The sequence below is a fragment of the Odocoileus virginianus genome, chromosome 10 (genome assembly GCF_023699985.2).
Source record: "Odocoileus virginianus isolate 20LAN1187 ecotype Illinois chromosome 10, Ovbor_1.2, whole genome shotgun sequence".
In the NCBI taxonomy this organism is placed as follows: domain Eukaryota; kingdom Metazoa; phylum Chordata; class Mammalia; order Artiodactyla; family Cervidae; genus Odocoileus; species Odocoileus virginianus.
In genome coordinates this window covers 26,541,023-26,557,876 of record NC_069683.1, presented here as the reverse complement: position 1 = coordinate 26,557,876, position 16,854 = coordinate 26,541,023, and the positions used below count along the sequence as shown (strand labels likewise).

Sequence of the window (16,854 nt, the reverse complement as noted above, 5' to 3'; positions counted from 1 at the left end):
AATGACACTTCGGGTCAAGTGATTTTAAAAAGCAGAATATTATTTTATTTACCAGAGAATTTAAGTAGAAGAAGGTCAGTGGATGAAATAATATGTCAATCGACCCAGAGAAAACTGTGGTCAAGGACTTAACAGGAGTTGTTAAACCAACCATATACAGTGTTGATATATCAAGCCCTTCTAAACAATTTGCAGGTTATAGACAGGATATGACATTCATTTCTGCATGTCAGCATGAATGAATATCTAGGGTTAATTTTAAGAATAAAAAGGCAACAGAGAAGTAGCTTGTAATGCTGGTATGTTAAGATTGATTAGCCAGATATTTAATGACTACGAGGCATGCACATGATACTGTAAAAAAATTCTATGACCAGTCACAATATGTCAAAGGCAAAACATATTATGTTTAAAATTCTAGATGTCAAAACCTGCCTCATATTCAATGATAACTCCACGTCAGTTCTTATGACTGAGGAAATAATGTATCACCGCTTTCTTTTTTTTGGGGGGCCACACCATGCAGCATGCAGGATCTTAGTTCCCAGACCAGAGACTAAACCTGTGGCCCCTGCATTGAAAGTGTGGACTCTTAACCACTGAACCACCAGGGAATCCTAATGTATCACCACTTTTACCTGAAACGTTAAATAGTTTGCCTTATGTGTGTTTACAGGCAAAATTTCATTGTTTACACTAAAAACCAAATTTTTGCCATTAGAAAAAGATAACATATGAATATTTACCTTGAAATAGATATATAATAAAGTAATTTATGTAATATAAATAACATTTACTTGAAATGTAATAAATAATTCTACTATTTTCTTCAGAGAAAATGACATGAGAGAAAATGACTTGATGGCTGGTAGAAACAAAGATATTAAGGAGATTCTGGTGAATGTGCAGAAAGAAGTAAATAGGATAAGATTCTCCATCATCTTAGAGAATACATGTGTCAGGAACAGAATGATCCAGAAATAGGAACACTGAAGGGGCTTCTGGTGAAGTCTCAAAAATGGAATGAGACATTATTGAACAGGACAGCAAAGGCAGTCTTTGTTACAGTGTAGCAAAACTGAAATGTATTCTAATATTGTGTGAAAAGGAGAACATATAAGTGATAAACCTGGATGTCTAGTTGAGATTTCCAAGCAAAACATTGAAGGCGTGTACTTTCTCCTTGCTGCTTATGGTAAAATGTGAAAAAGAGGATAATAAACTGGGGAAGGATAAAGAAGAAAAGGAGTTAAACTGAGGAAGTTAAGCAAAAAGAAATCATTACTTGGTGATTTAGAAAATTTTTAGCATGTCTAGATTGCAAAAAAGGTTAACATCACAAATTATTAGGAAAATGCAAATCAAAAACACAAATGAGATACAACTTCAAACTCATTAGAATGGCTATCACCCAATAAAGAACCAAAGTTGCCAGGACATAAGAGAAATTGGAACCTCTGTGTATTGCTAGAAGGAATGCAAAACAGTTAAGTCACTGTGGAAAACACACTGGCAGTTCTTCACAAAGTTAAACATATAATTTAGCAATTCTACTCCTAGGTATACACCTAAACAAACTCTAACAGATACTCAAACTCCAACATTCATTACATTATCCACAATAGGCAAAAAGATGGAAACAGGACACGTGCCTGACAACAGCTGTATGGATAAACAAAATGTGCTATATACACACAATTAAATATTATACAGCCATAAAAGGAGTGAAGTGCTGATACATAAGATGGACGAACTTTGAAAAACATTGCTAAGTGAAAAACATTATGTAAATGTTAACAAAGAACAAATATTACATGATTCCTTATGTGAGGTATGTAGAGAGGCAAACTCACAGAGACGGGAAATAATATAAAGCTACCAGAGACTGCAGTGATGGAGTGGGAAGTTACTGCTCAATGAGTAAAGTGCTTTCACTTGGGATAATGAAAAGGTTCTGCAAAAAGATAGTGACAGTGTTTACACATCATAAATATAGCTAATGCCACTGAACTGCACACTTTAAAAAATGGTTATAATAATAAGTCTTGTATTATGTATATTTTGGGGCTTCCTTGGTGGCTCAGATGGTAAAGAATCCACCTGCAATGAGGGAGACCCAGGTTCGATCCCTGGGTTGGGAAGATCCCCTGGAGGAGGGCATGGCAACCTACTTCAGTTATTCTTGCCTGGAGAATCCCCATGGACAGAGGAGCCTGGCAGGCTACTGTCCACGGGGTTGCAGAATGTTGGACACAACTGAGCAACTATGCACACATGCATACTTTTACCACAAAAAGCTGTTCTCCTATCAAAAAAGGGACCAAGATCTTGAGTCAGCTGAGAAGGTTAACATAATGACTTCAATTAGAGAATTAAGACCAGGCTGCTGATAAGCTGTAAGCTGAACAATTCTAAAGTTCAGTGAGGGAAAATGATCATCATATATGATAGTAATTCATTAATTCCATATGAGTTTATTTAGGAAATGTTAATAGAAAAAGGAGCCTGGTGTGCTGCAGTCCACGGGTTCACAAACAGTTGGACACAACTTAGCAACTTAACAAAATAAAACAAAATATAAAAAGGAAGCAAGGTTTGCTCTTCAAATTTTTTAAAAATAATCTTAGAATATCAAACAGACTACAAAATTAATTTCAAATCTTTCATTCTAGAGAATGATAAAACTGTAATACAACACAGACTTTACCTTGTTTTTAACCTTCCATTTTGGGGAATGAAAAAATACAAAGGTAAGAACATGCCCTTAAATTCCAAAAGATTTTTAAAAGTATTTTTTAATGATTAAAAATCTTTATCAGTGCTGGACAACTCTGGTAGAAAGTTCTTTAATCCGAGTTGAAAATGAAATTTCTCTGCTCTGGAGAAACAAAGGGGTCTAATTTCTCTTTCAGAAGATTAAGATAGGTCTTCTGAAACTCAAAATCATTCATCTCTGAGTTAAATATGTCCCACTTACTATCTGTTGTTTCATATCACAGTCTCTAACCATACTGCTATCTCTGAATTTACTCATTTTAGCAGGACAAATATGCCTCATTGCTTAGGCAAATATTCAACCATAAATTGGCCAAATAAAGGGCTAATTCAGAAGGATATGAATGCTTAGTTTGGGCCCAGGTACAAACAGTAAATAAAAGCCTGAATTTTGTCATGAGACAGTTCATCACTGTTGTGAAACCGAGCTCTGTCATTTACCAGCTATGTCACACTGATGGTTAATTTTATGTGTCAACTTGACTGGGCCATGCAACGTCAAGATATTTCCATTCAGTTCAGTTCAATTCAGTCGTTCAGTCGTGTCTGACTCTTTGCAACCCCATAGACTGCAGCATACCAGGCCTCCCTGTCCATCACCAACTCCAGGAGTTTGCTCAAACTCATGTCCATCAACTCGAGTAATGCCATCCAACCATCTCATCCTCTGTGTCCCCTTCTCCCTCTGCCTTCAATCTTTCCCAGCATCAGGGTCTTTTCCAATGAGTCAGTTTTTTGCATCAGGTGGTCAAAATATTTGATCAAACATTATTCTGGGTGTTACCGTGAGGGTGTATTTGGATGACATTAACATTTGAATCCTCAGACTAAGTAGACTGTCCTCCCTAATGTGGGCAGACGTCATCCAATTCATTGAAGGTCTGAGTAGAATGAAAGGCTGAGCCCTAGACCACTAAGAGGGAGTGAAAAGCATCAACATATTAGAGATTCTAAAAACTTTCTAAAAGAGTGTAATAGTGATAGGTAGAACATGACAAAAAGAGCAACAGTCTAGCATAGTGTTTAGTAAACTACAGTTCACAGGGCAAATCTTCCAGGCTACCCCCTGCTGTTGTATACCCTGCAAACTAAGACTGGCTTTTATACTTTCAAATGGCTCAAACAAAAGAAGAATATTTTGCAACATGTTAAAACTATATGAAATTCAAATTTTAATTTTCATAAGCAAAGCATTAAGACATAGCTGTACTCATTTTTTAACATAAAATAGCATTTTCATGGTAGTGTTAAAAAGGGGTGAAAGACGACATGTGGCCTACAAAATCTAAAATACTTACTATTTGGTTTCCTAAAAAGCATGCTGACGCCTGGCCAACCACACACAGGATGGTCAGGGAAGACAGAACTTTTCTCCCTGTGGCAAGGGCTGAGTCAATACTTAAGGAGGATAAAAATGCTTTAGCCTGCCTGGGACGAAGTTAGGTGAATGAAAGTATGGTGGTTGAAAATCTAGGATAGGAGCCTCCTTATCAGGCTATTAGAAAAAGGCCTGTCCTATCTGTTTGTTCTCTGCTTATCCACCTGATCAAAACACATCAATAAGTCCTACCTATAAAAGCAACCTACAGATTTAGTGCAATCCCTATCAAAACACTATGATATTTTTCACAAAACTGGGACAAGGAACTCCATAATTTATATAGAACCACAAAAGACCCTAAACAGCCACAGCAACCTCAACAAAAAAAGATCAGATGAAGGTATCACACTCACTGACTTCAGACTATACTACACAGCTACAGTAATCAAAACAGTACAGTACCAGCACAAAAACAGATCTATCTATCAATGGAACATAACAGAGCCCAGAAATAAACCTACATATCTATGGCTAACTAATCTATAACAAAGGAGGTAAGAACATACAATGGAGGAAAAAACAGTCTCTAGAGAATGACGCTGGGAAAACAGGAACAGCTACATGCAAAAGAATGAAATCAGAACATTTTCCCATACTGTATACAAAAATAAAGTAAACTAAAGACCTAAATCTAAGGCCAGAAACCACAAAACTCCTAGAAGAAAACAGCAATACACTGACATAAATTGCAGCAATATATTTTAGATCTGGCTCCTAAAGCAAATGGAACAATAGCAAAAATTAACAAATTGGATCCAATTAAACTTCAAAGCTCTTACAGAGCAAAGGAAATTATTGACAAAACAGAAAGAAAATCTACTAAATTGGAGAAAACATTTGCAAATGATATGATTGATAAGGGGTTAATATCCAAACTATATAAACAGCTTAAACAATTCAAAATAAAAACAAAAAAACCCAAACAACCCAGTTTTTTAAATGCACGGAAGATCTGAATAGATATTTTTTGAAAGAAGACATACAGATGACCAACAGGCACAAGAAAAGATGCTCAATATTAGGAATTATAAGAAAAATGTCAATCAAAACTACAATGAGATATCACCTCACAACTGTCAGAAAGGCTATTACCAAAAAGACCACAAATAACAAATGTTGGTAAGGAGTTTGAGAGAAGGGAACTCTCATATGCTGGTGGTGAGAATGTAAACTGCTACAGTCACTATAGAAAACAGTATGGAGGTTCCTAAAAAAACTTAGAACTACAAGATCCAGCAATTTCACTCCTGGATATATATTCAAAGAAACCAAAAATGCACAATTTTAAAAGATACATGCACCCCATTGCTCATTAGTCAGTTCAGTCGCTCAGTCGTGTCCATCTCTTTGAGACCCCATGGACTGCAGCATGCCAGGACTCCTTGTCCATCACCAACTCCCAAAGCTTGTTCAAACTAATGTTCATCGAGTCGGTGATGCCATCCAACCATCTCATCCTCTGTCGTCCTCTTCTCCTCCTGCCTTCAATCTTTCTCAGCATCAGGGTCTTTCCAATGAGTCAGTTCTTCACATCAAGTGGCCAAAGTATTAGAGCTTCAGGTTCAGCATCAGTCCTTCCAATGAATATTCAGGACTGATTTCCTTTAGGATGGACTGGTTGGATCTCCTTGCATTCCAAGAGATTCTCAAGACTCTTCTCCAACACCACAGTTCAAAAGCATCAATTCTTAGGCACTCAGCTTTCTTTAGTCCAACTGTCACATCCATACATGACTACTGGAAAAACCATAGCTTTGACTAGATGGACCTTTGTTGGCAAAGTAATGTCTCTGCTTTTTAACATGCTGTCTAGGTTGGTCATAGCTTTTCTTCCAAGGAGCAAGCGTCTTTTAATTTCATGGCTGCAGTCACCATCTGCAGTGATTTTGGAGCCAAAGAAAATAAAATCTGTCACTGTTTCCATTTTTCCATTGCTCACAGCAGCATTATTTACAACAGTCATGATAAGAAAGCAATGTAAGTTTCAATCAACAGATGAATGGATAAGGAAGATACAAAAATGCAATTTTGCCATTTGCAACAACATAAACGGTCCAGGAGTGTATTTTACTTAATGAAATAAGTTAGACAGAGAAAGATAAATACTGTATGTTATCAATTAACGTGAAATCTAAAAGTAAAGTGAATAAATACAACAAAATGGAAAAATACTCACAGATAAAGAGAATAAACTAGTGGTTACTAGTGCGGAGGGGCTGGGATAAGGGAAAAGACTACTTTCTCCCATCCAAAAAACACGCATACACACACACACACACACACGAGGAAAACCAATGGAAAGGACCCAGGGAATACAGAGCAGGAAAAGAAAAACAAATAGATCCTTAGATACATCTTTGAAGTAGAGCAGAGGCTGTGAAACGAGGGCCCAGTAAGTCAAGTCCTGCTCACTCTATTTTAGCAAATAAGGTTTTACTGGAACACAGTCATGCTCATTTACTTACACATTGTCTAAAATCGCTTTTTTGCTACGATCACAGTGCTAAGTAGTTGCAACAAGGACCATATGGTCTGCAAAGGCTGAAATAATTACTATTTGGTTTTCCTACAGAAATTTTGCTAAATATTGATTTAGAGTTATATAACAGCAACTGGCAAAACTTAGCTTTTAAATTTGAATAATTAAAACAAAATTAAAAATTCAGTTCTGAGTCATGGTAGCCACATTACAAGTACTCAAAAGTCAAATGTATTTAATGGCTATTATACTGGTCAGTGTAGATACAGAATATTTCCATCAACACAGGAAGCACTACCTGGCAGGGTTTACCTGGAAATTATTATAGATCGCTACAGCTATATTTTAATTCTTGCTTCTAAAAGTGCTACAGTGGAGGGGCGGGCAGTCAAGATGGTGAAATAGGTCACAGAATTCATCTCTCCTCACAAGTACACCAAGGATATGTCTACAAATGGAAATTTCTCACAGAGCAGCTGCTGAACATTAGTGGAAGACTTCAGACACCTAAAAGGACAAGAAAAATCCCCTCACAACCAGGTAGGAGAAAGACAGACAGACAGAAAGGAGGAATCAAAAAAGAGACCAGCACCCCTGGTTGGAAGCTGAAGGTAAGGAGAGATTCCTGCACCAAGAAAAATCGCCTCATGGTGGGCAAGTCAGATGAGACAAAAAGGCAACTTTAGGGGATCGTGGGAGAACACAAAGGACAGAGAGTGGAAGAAACCATAAACAAGATGAAAAGTTAACCCTCAGAATGGGAAAAAAGTATTTTACAAGTGAAGCAACTGAAAAGAAAATAATCTCCAAAATATACAAACAGCTCATGCAGCTCAATATTAAAAAAAAAAAAAAAAAAACTCAATCAAAACATAGGTGCAAGACCTAAATGATATTTCTCCAAAGACATATACATAGTCAACAAATACATGAAAAGATGTTCAACAACACCAGACAGTCAATACCCAAATCAACTATATTCTTTTCAGTTGAAGCTCTGTATGATCAGCAAAAACAGGATTGAGAGCTGACTGTGGCTCAGGTCATGAACTCCTTATTGCAAAATTCAGGCTCAAATTGAAGAAAATAGGGAAAATCACTAGGTCATTTAGGTATGACCTAAATCAAATTCTCCATGACTTCACAGTGGAGGTGACAAGATTAGATCTGGTAGACAGAGTACTAGAACTATGGATGGAGGTTCCTAACACTGCAGAGGAGGCAGTGACCAAAACCATCCCAAAGCAAAAGACGTGCAGGAAGGCAAAGTGGTTACTCGAGGAAGCTTTACAATAGCTGAGGAAAGAAGAAAAGTGAAAGGCAAGGAAGAAAGGGAAAAGATATACCTAACCAAAGGCAGAGTTCCAGAGAACAGAAAGGAGAGATAAGAAAGCCTTCTTAAAAGAACAATGCAAATAAGCAGAGAAAAACAACAGAATGGGGAAGACTAGATATCTCTTCCAGAGAAGGCAATGGCACCCCACTCCAGTACTCTTGCCTGGAAAATCCCATGGACAGAGGAGCCTGGTAGGCTGCAGTCCATGAGGTCGCTAGGAGTCGGAAAAGACTGAGCGACTTCACTTTCACTTTTCACTTTCATGCGCTGGAGAAGGAAATGGCACCCCACTCCAGTGTTCTTGCCTGGAGAATCCCAGGGACGGCGGAGCCTGGTGGGCTGCCGTCTGTGGGGTCGCACAGAGTCGGACACGACTGAAGTGACTTAGCAGCAGCAGCAGCAGATATCTCTTCAACAAAACTAAAGAAATCAAGGGAACATTTCATGCAGAGAAGGGCATCATAAAGGACAGAAATGGTAAGTACCTAAAGGAAGCAGAAGAGATTAAGAACAGATGGCAAGAATACACAGAACAACTACGCAAAAAAAGGTCTCAATGACCTGGATAACCACGGTGGTGTGGTCACTCACCTAGAGCGGGACATTCTGGAGTGTGAAGTCAAGTGGGCCTTAGGAAGCATTACTACAAAGCTAGCGGAAATGATGAAATTCCAGCTGAGTTATTTAAAACCCTAAAAGATGATGCTGTGAAAGTGCTGCACTCAACAAGTCAAGATTGGAAAAGGTCAGTTTTCATTCCAATTTCAAAAGAGGGTAATGCCAAAGACTGTTGAAACTACCCTACAGTTGCCCTCATTTCACATGCTAGCAAAGTTATGCTCAAAATCCTTCAAGCAAGGCTTCAATAGCACATGAACTGAGAACTTCCAGAGGTACAAGCTGGATTTAGAAAAGGCAGAGGAAGAAGAGATCAAATTGCAACATTCCTTGGATCATAGAGAAAGAAAGAGAATGTCAGAAAAATATCTACTTCTGCTACACTGACTACACTAAAGTCTTTGACTGTCTAGATCACAACAAACCGAGGAAAGTTCTAAGAGATGGCGGTACCAGAACACCTTACTTGTCTCCTAAGAAACCTGTAATCGAGTCAAGAAGTAACAGTTAAAACTGGACATGGAACAGCTGACTGGTTCAAAACTGGGAAAGAAGTACAAGGCTGTATATTGTCATGCTGCTTATTTAACTTCCATGAAGGGTATATCATGCAAAAATGCTGGGCTGTATGAATCCCAAGCTGGAACCAAGACTGCCAGGAGAAGTATCAATAACCTCAGATATGCAGGTGGCACCACTCTAACGGCAGAAAATGAAGAGGAACGAAGAGCTTCTTTAAAACTCAACATTCAAAAAACGAAAACATGGCATCTGGTCCCATCACTTCATGGCAAATAGATGGGGAAACAGTGGGAACAGTGACAGACTTCATTTTGGGGGGCTCCAAAATTACTGCAGATGGTGATTGCAGCCATGAAATTTTAAGACGTCTGCTCCTTGGAAGAAAAGATATGACCAACCTAGACAGCATATTAAAAAGCAGAGACATTACTTTGCCAACAAAGGTCCATCTAGTCAAAGCTATGGTTTTTCCAGTAGTCATGTATGGATGTGAGAGTTGGACTATAAAGAAAGCTGAGTGCTGAAAAATTGATGCTTTTGAACTGTGGTGTTGAAGACTCTTGAGAGTCCCTTGGACTGCAAGGAGATCCAACCAGTCCATCCTAAAGGAAATCAGTCCTGAATATTCATTGGGAGGACTGATGCTGAAGCTGAAACTCCAATACTCTGCCAACCTGATGTAAAGAACTGACTCATTAGAAAAGACCCTGATGCTGGGAAAGATTAAAGGTGGGAGGAGAAAGGGACGACAGATGAGATGGCTGGATGGCATCAACGACTCAATGGACCTGAGTTTGGGTAAACTCCAGGAATTGGTGATGGACAGGGAGGTCTGATGTGCTGCAGTCCAAGGGGCAGCAAAGAGTTGGACACGACTGAACTGAACTGAAAGAGCCTCTTGATGAGGATGAAAGAGGACAATGAAAAAGATGGTTTGAAAAGTAACATTCAAAAATTAGGATTTGGCATCCAGTTCCATCACTTCATGACATATAGAAGGGGAAAAAGTGGAAGCAGTGGGTTTATTTTCTTGCGCTCCAAAGTCACTCAGATGAAATTAAAAGTCATGAAATTAAAAGATCCTTGTACCTTAGAAGAAAAGTTATGACAAACCTACACAGTGTATTAAAAAGCAGAGGCATCAGTTTGCCAACAAAGGTCTATACAGTCACAGCTATGGTTTTTGCAGTGGTCAGGCACAGATGTGAGAGTTGGACCATAAAGAAGACTGAGCACTGAAGAACTGATGCTTTCGAACTGTGGTGCTGGAGAAAACTGAGTCCCCTGGACTGCAAGGAGATCAAACCAATCAATTCTAAAGGAAATCAGTTCTGAATATTCATTGGAAGGGCTGATGCTGAAGCTCCAATACTTGGACCACCTGATGCAAAAAGCTGACTCACTGGAAAAAACCCTGATGTTGGGAAAAACTGAAGGCAAAAGAAGGAGGGGGCAGCAGAGGATGAGATGGTTAGCTAGCATCACAGACTGAAAGGACATGAATTTGAGCAAACTCTGGGAAACAGTGGAGGACTGAAGCTTGGCATGCTGCAGTCCATGGTATCTCAAAGAGCTGGACAGGACTGAGCAACTGACTAACAACAAAAATGGTAGTTTTATATGTTTTGGATAACAGCCCTTTATCAAGTGTGTCCTTGCAATTATCTTCTCCCAGTCTGTGGCATATCTTCTCATTCTCTTGATACTGTCCTTCACACAGCAGAAGTTTTTAATTTTAGTGAAATCCAACCTGTCTATTCTTTCTTTTACAGATGATGTCTTTGGTGTATCTATAAAGTCACTTCCATCCCCACGGTAAGCTACATTTTCTCTGATGTTATCCTACACGAGTGTTATAGTTTTGTTTTACACTTATGTATGTGATTCATTTTGAGTTAATTTTTCTGAAGTAAAGTCTGTGTCAAGATTTATTTACTTATTTATTTTTGCATGTATATGACTAACTGTTCCAAAGCAAAGACTATCTTTGCTCCACTGTATTGCTTTTGCTCATTTTGTCTAAGATCAGCTCACTATATTCATGTGGGTCTATTTCTGGACTCTATATACTGCTGCACTCATCCTTTACAGTAAGTCTTGAAGTCAGGTAGTGTCAGTACTACAACTCCGTTCTTCAATATTGTATTTGCTATTCTAGATTGTTTGCCTTTCCATATAAACTATAGACCCAGTCTGTTAATATCCATGAAATAACATGCTGGGATTTTAACTGGGAGTGCATGAAATCTATGAGTCAGTTTTGGAAGAACTGACACTGAAAATATTGAGTCACCTATCCATGAACATTATCCATCAGAGGGCAGACAAAATGGAAACCACAACTTCAGAAAACTAACCAAACTGATCACTTGGATCACAGCCTTGTCTAAGTCAATGAAAGTATGAGCCATGTCGTGCAGGGCCACGCAAGACAGATAGATCATGGTATAGAGTTCTCACAAAACGTGGTCCACTGGAAAAGGGAATGGCAAACCACTTCAACATTCTTGACTTGAGAACTCCATGGGCAGTATGAAAAGGCAAAAAGATAGGACACTGAAAGATGAACTCCCCAGGTGCACAATATGCTAAGGGAGAAGGGTAGAGAAATATCTACAAAAAGAATAAAGAGATGGAGCCAAAGCAAAAACAATGCACAGTTGTGTATATGGCTGCTAACAGAAGTCAAGTCCGATGCTGTAAAGAACAATATTGCTTAGGAACCTGGAATAATTTAGGTTCATAAATCAAAGTAAGTTGGAAGTGGTCAAACAGGAGATGGCAAGAGTGAATATTGACATTTTAGGGATCAGTGAACTCAAATCGAACTGGAATGGGTGAATTTAATTCAAATGACCATGGCATCTACTACTGTGGGCAAGAATCCCTTAGAAGAAATGGAGCAGCCCTCACAGTCAACAAGAGAGTACAGACTGCAGTACTTGGGTGCAGTCTCAAAAATGACAGAATGATCTGTTTGTTTCCAAAGCAAATCATTCAATATCACAGTAATCGAGTCTACGCCCCAACCACTAGAGCTGAAAAAGCTGAAGCTGAATGGTTCTATGACGACCTACAAGATGTTCTACAACTAACACCAAAAACAGATGTCCTTTTCATCACAGGGGACTGGAATACACACACAGGAAGTCAAGAGATACCTGGGGTAAGAGGCAAATTTGGCCTTGGAGTAGAAAATGATGCAGGAAAAAGGCTAACAAGAACTTTGCCAAGAGGATGCACAGGTCATAGCAAATACCCTCTTCAAACAACACAAGAGACAACTCTACACATGAACATCACCAGATGGTTAACAACTAAATCAGACTGATTACATTCTTTGTAGCCAAAGATGGGTAAGTTCTATACAGTCAGCAAAAATAAGACCAGGAGCTGCCAGTAGCTCAGATCATGAACTCCTTATTGCCAAATTCAGACCTAAATTGAAGAAAGTGGGGAAAACCACTAGACCATTCAGGTATGACCTAAATTGCGGGGAGCCAGCCTGACTGCTCAGGCTCCTTCTTGGCTCTGAGAGAGATCAAGAGGTCCCTCTCTGTCCCGCCACCCCTGATTTATTAAAGCACAGGTTGGCCTTTCTCACCTCCCTCAAGGAAATTGCTGTAGCAATCTTTCACCTGTTGCTGATAAACTCGTCATGATTGGAGCCTGTTCTCTATCTAGTTAATGTTCTATTGATCTTAATCATGTTGGGCGCTAGGGTGATGCTTTACTGTCCTTAAGTGGAGGAATTTAAAACATCTGTGCCTGTAGCTCTGCACATATGCAAACCTTTGATCTATTAGCAACTCCTGTTAGCATATATATAGGTGTGGTATTCTTCAATAAAGTTAGCAGAGTCAGACGCAAGCTGACTCTGTCCCTCTCAACCCCATTCTTTTCTAGTCTTTTCTTTCCTAGTCCTTTCTTTTATTTCTCAGGTATTTCGGCGATTGCGCCCGTGACCGGTTCGTTTGCCGGCAGGCTCCGGCAAGAGTGGCGCCCGAACAGGGACGTGGGCGGATTCCAGCGTACAGCCACCCGAAGACCGAAGGTTCTCCCGCGGGAGGTATTTGCGAGTTCAGGCATTGTGGATGATTGCGGGTGGAGAGGGTATAGTTGAGAGTAAAACTCATGGGGCAAAATAGTAGTAGATAGTTCTTTGTTTCTATGTTAAAAATTATGTTAAAAGCTAGAGGAGTTTTTGGTGTCTAAACGGAAACTGGAAAGATTTCTTGCTTTCATAGAGGAAACTTGTCCTTGGTTCCTGGAGGAAGGAACTGTTAACTTGGAAACTTGGGCAAAGGTGGGAGAACAAATTCAAACTGCTTATACTCTCCATGGGCCAGATAGGGTTCCTCTTGATGCTTATTCCTTATGGACTTTGTTTGAACCCAGAACACGAAAGCAAGAAACTTGAAACAGCTTTGAAACTTATAACACCCAAATGTTCGAATATTCCCCAGAGGGTAGCAGAGCATATATATGACTCCCCAATAATTCCAGGTCCTAGAAAAAATGATGAGACTGTTGTTCTCGAGCAAGATTCTGATTCAGAATTCTCCCCTGAAGACCCAAATGATTTAGAAGAGCAGGCTTTTGAGTATGAGGGTTTAACAGATTATATAAGAATTTGTGCTGACGTTGGCCCTTACTATCTTCAGGAATTGTCTGTGGCTGCTGCTATCCAGGGAAAAATTGTCAAGGAAGTTCTATATCAACAGACTAAGAACAAGGGTAGTGTGAAAAAGGGAGGGCCTCCCAGCAGTTGCTTTTCATATGGACAACTGGGACATCGTATGGCCCAATGTCCTAAGAAAAATAATTTAGATAGTACAAAGAATCCTGATGTATGCCCCAGATGCAAAAAAAAAAAAAGAAGAAGAAAAAAGAAAACATTGGGCTAGGGACTGTAGATCAAAAATGGATATAGAAGGCAAACCTCTTCCTCCACAGTCGGGAAACTGGGTGAGGGGCCAGCCTCGGACCCCAGAAATGATGAATCAAGGGTTACTTCCCCAGCAGGGGTTAGGAAGAAATAATCAAGGTATTACCCAACTAGTTCAGACCCAATCAGTTGGAAAACTGATAAACCTGTCTGGGTTGATCAGTGGCCCCTGACTAAAGAGAAAATTTCTGCAGCTGAGCAATTGATACAGGAGCAGTTGCAATTAGGACATATTGAGCCATCCAGCTCCCCTTGGAATTCCCCCATATTTCTTATTAAAAAGAAGTTTGGCAGGTGGAGGTTGTTACAAGACCTTTGCAAAGTTAATGAAACTATGGTGGTTATGGGACCACTCCAGGCCAACTTGCCCTCACCTGCTGGGATACCACGTGCAACCTATAAAATAATTAAGATTGTTTTTCTGCTTTTGTGGTTAATAATACTTCTTTTTCCTGGCAGACTGGATATACCTTCGCTCAAGAAGTCGAACTTTCAGTGGTTCACAAAGTCTGTTTTCAATATCTCTTACAGCCTTTTAATTTGTTTAATCTTGTTCTGTTTGTCCTGAATTTCTTCCAGTCCCTCATCTAGGTGTCAACCCTCATGGACTCTTACCTAATCACCTTTGGCAGATGGATGTATGGAAAGACTCATTAGACAATTCATGGCATGGTCCGGATCCAGTATTAATTTGGGGGAGGGGTTATGTATGTGTTTTTCCACAGGATGCCAAAATACCGCACTGGCTCCTGGAAAGGCTGGTACGCCAGACGGAGAAGATCACTGAACCAGGAAATGAGTCGGCTGTCTCTACAGCAGAGAAATGCATTCCCGACAGCTCAGCAGATGCATGAGTTCATCTTACAAGCAAGAAGGATGGCCGCTGACACTGCTCAACCCCGATCTGCTCTGGCCTATATTGTTCTTACATTAGCATGTGCAGTAATTAATCAAGCTTTCCCCCAGTGCTCCTGATCGATTTGAAGGTGATTATTATCAAGTTTGGGATGAATATTTCTGGATGACCCCTGAAAAAGGACAGCTACTGACTCCTGCTGACATTTGCTGGGAGCAAAAGACTCATATACCAACATTTGAAGGCTGAACACTCCCAGGAAACCTGATGAAACATATGGGACTCTTACTTACGTACAAATGTAAAATTGTGATAGATGTGACGTTTGATACTAATAAGTCCTTTGTGTGGCCTGGGTCAGACTGGAACAATAATCCTGGTATAAGATGAGTAACTCCTAACAATACCTGATGGGTTTGTGGAATTGTTGATGTTTTCCCATTTGCAAACGCAGCCATTTCCTTTGAGGGAGATATAAAGGCCATTAGTCAAAAGAAAAGGGGAGATGCGGGGAGCCAGCCTGACTGCTCAGGCTCCTTCTTGGCTCTGAGAGAGATCAAGAGGTCCCTCTCTGTCCCGCCACCCCTGATTTATTAAAGCACAGGTTGGCCTTTCTCACCTCCCTCAAGGAAATTGCTGTAGCAATCTTTCACCTGTTGCTGATAAACTCGTCATGATTGGAGCCTGTTCTCTATCTAGTTAATGTTCTATTGATCTTAATCATGTTGGGCGCTAGGGTGATGCTTTACTGTCCTTAAGTGGAGGAATTTAAAACATCTGTGCCTGTAGCTCTGCACATATGCAAACCTTTGATCTATTAGCAACTCCTGTTAGCATATATATAGGTGTGGTATTCTTCAATAAAGTTAGCAGAGTCAGACGCAAGCTGACTCTGTCCCTCTCAACCCCATTCTTTTCTAGTCTTTTCTTTCCTAGTCCTTTCTTTTATTTCTCAGGTATTTCGGCGATTGCGCCCGTGACCGGTTCGTTTGCCGGCAGGCTCCGGCACTAAATCAAATCACTTTTGATGATACAGTGCAAGTGACCAATAAATTCACGGGGTTAGACCTGACAGACAGAATGCCTGAAGAACTATGGACAGAGGTTCATGACATTGTATAGGAGGCGATGATTAAGACCATCTCCAAGAAGAAATGCATAAAGGCAAAATGGTAGTCTGAGGAGGCCTTACAAATAGCTGAGAAAAGAAGAGAAGTGAAAGGCAAATGATAAAAGGAGAAATATATCCACCTGATCGCAGAGTTTCAAGAATAGCAAGGAGAGGTAAGTAAGCCTTCCTCAGTGATTAATGCAAAGAAATAGAGGATAACAACAGAATGGGAAAGACTAGAGATTTCTTGAAGAAAATTAAGAGATACCAAGGGAACATTTCATGCAAAGATGGGCACAATAAAGGACAGAAATGGTATGGACCTAACAGAAGCAGAAGATATGAAGAAGAGGGTGGCAAGACAAAAGAACTACACAAAAAAAGATCACCATGACCCAGATAACCATGATGGTGTGATCACTCACCTACAGCCAGACATCCTGGAATGATGAGTCAAGTGGGCCGTAGGATGCATCACTATGAACAAAGCTTGTGGAGGTGATGGAATTCCAGCTGAACTATTTCAAATTCTAAAAGACAAGGCTGTGCAAGTGCTGCACTCAATATGCCAGTAAATCTGGAAAACTCAGCAGTAGCCACCGGACTGGAAAAGGTCAGTCTTCATTCCAATCCCAAAGAAAGTCAATGCCAAAGAATGCTGAAACTACCGCATAATTGCACTCATCTCACACGCTAGCAAAGTAATGCTCAAAATTCTCAAAGCCAAGCTTCAACAGTATGTGATCAGAGGACTTCCAGATGTTCAAGCTGGATTTAGAACAGGCAGAGGAACCAGAGATCAAATTGCCAACATACGCTGGATCATCG

The 16,854-nt window shown here is 39.8% G+C and overlaps 1 protein-coding gene and 1 long non-coding RNA gene across 6 annotated transcripts in view; one reads left to right on the top strand and one right to left on the bottom strand.

The window, feature by feature from the left end:
• Positions 1–16,854, bottom strand: part of IMMP1L (inner mitochondrial membrane peptidase subunit 1) — a 75,453-nt gene that overhangs the window by 55,710 nt on the left and 2,889 nt on the right. The window contains exons 2-3 of one of the 5 annotated variants that reach the window (XM_070473230.1): positions 5,452–6,031; positions 4,074–4,162 (exon numbers count right to left, since the gene is read on the bottom strand). The exons of 3 other annotated variants lie outside the window; for them this stretch is intronic. The gene's annotated coding sequence lies outside the window, so the exon portion shown is untranslated. Of the gene's footprint in view, positions 1–4,073; positions 6,032–16,854 lie in introns of all 5 variants that reach the window. One more of the 5 variants, XM_070473229.1, reaches the window with a different exon arrangement.
• LOC139037109 (uncharacterized) lies at positions 12,602–15,825 on the top strand. The gene is made up of 2 exons (XR_011489927.1): positions 12,602–13,180; positions 14,639–15,825. It is a non-coding gene; the product is annotated as an uncharacterized lncRNA (long non-coding RNA).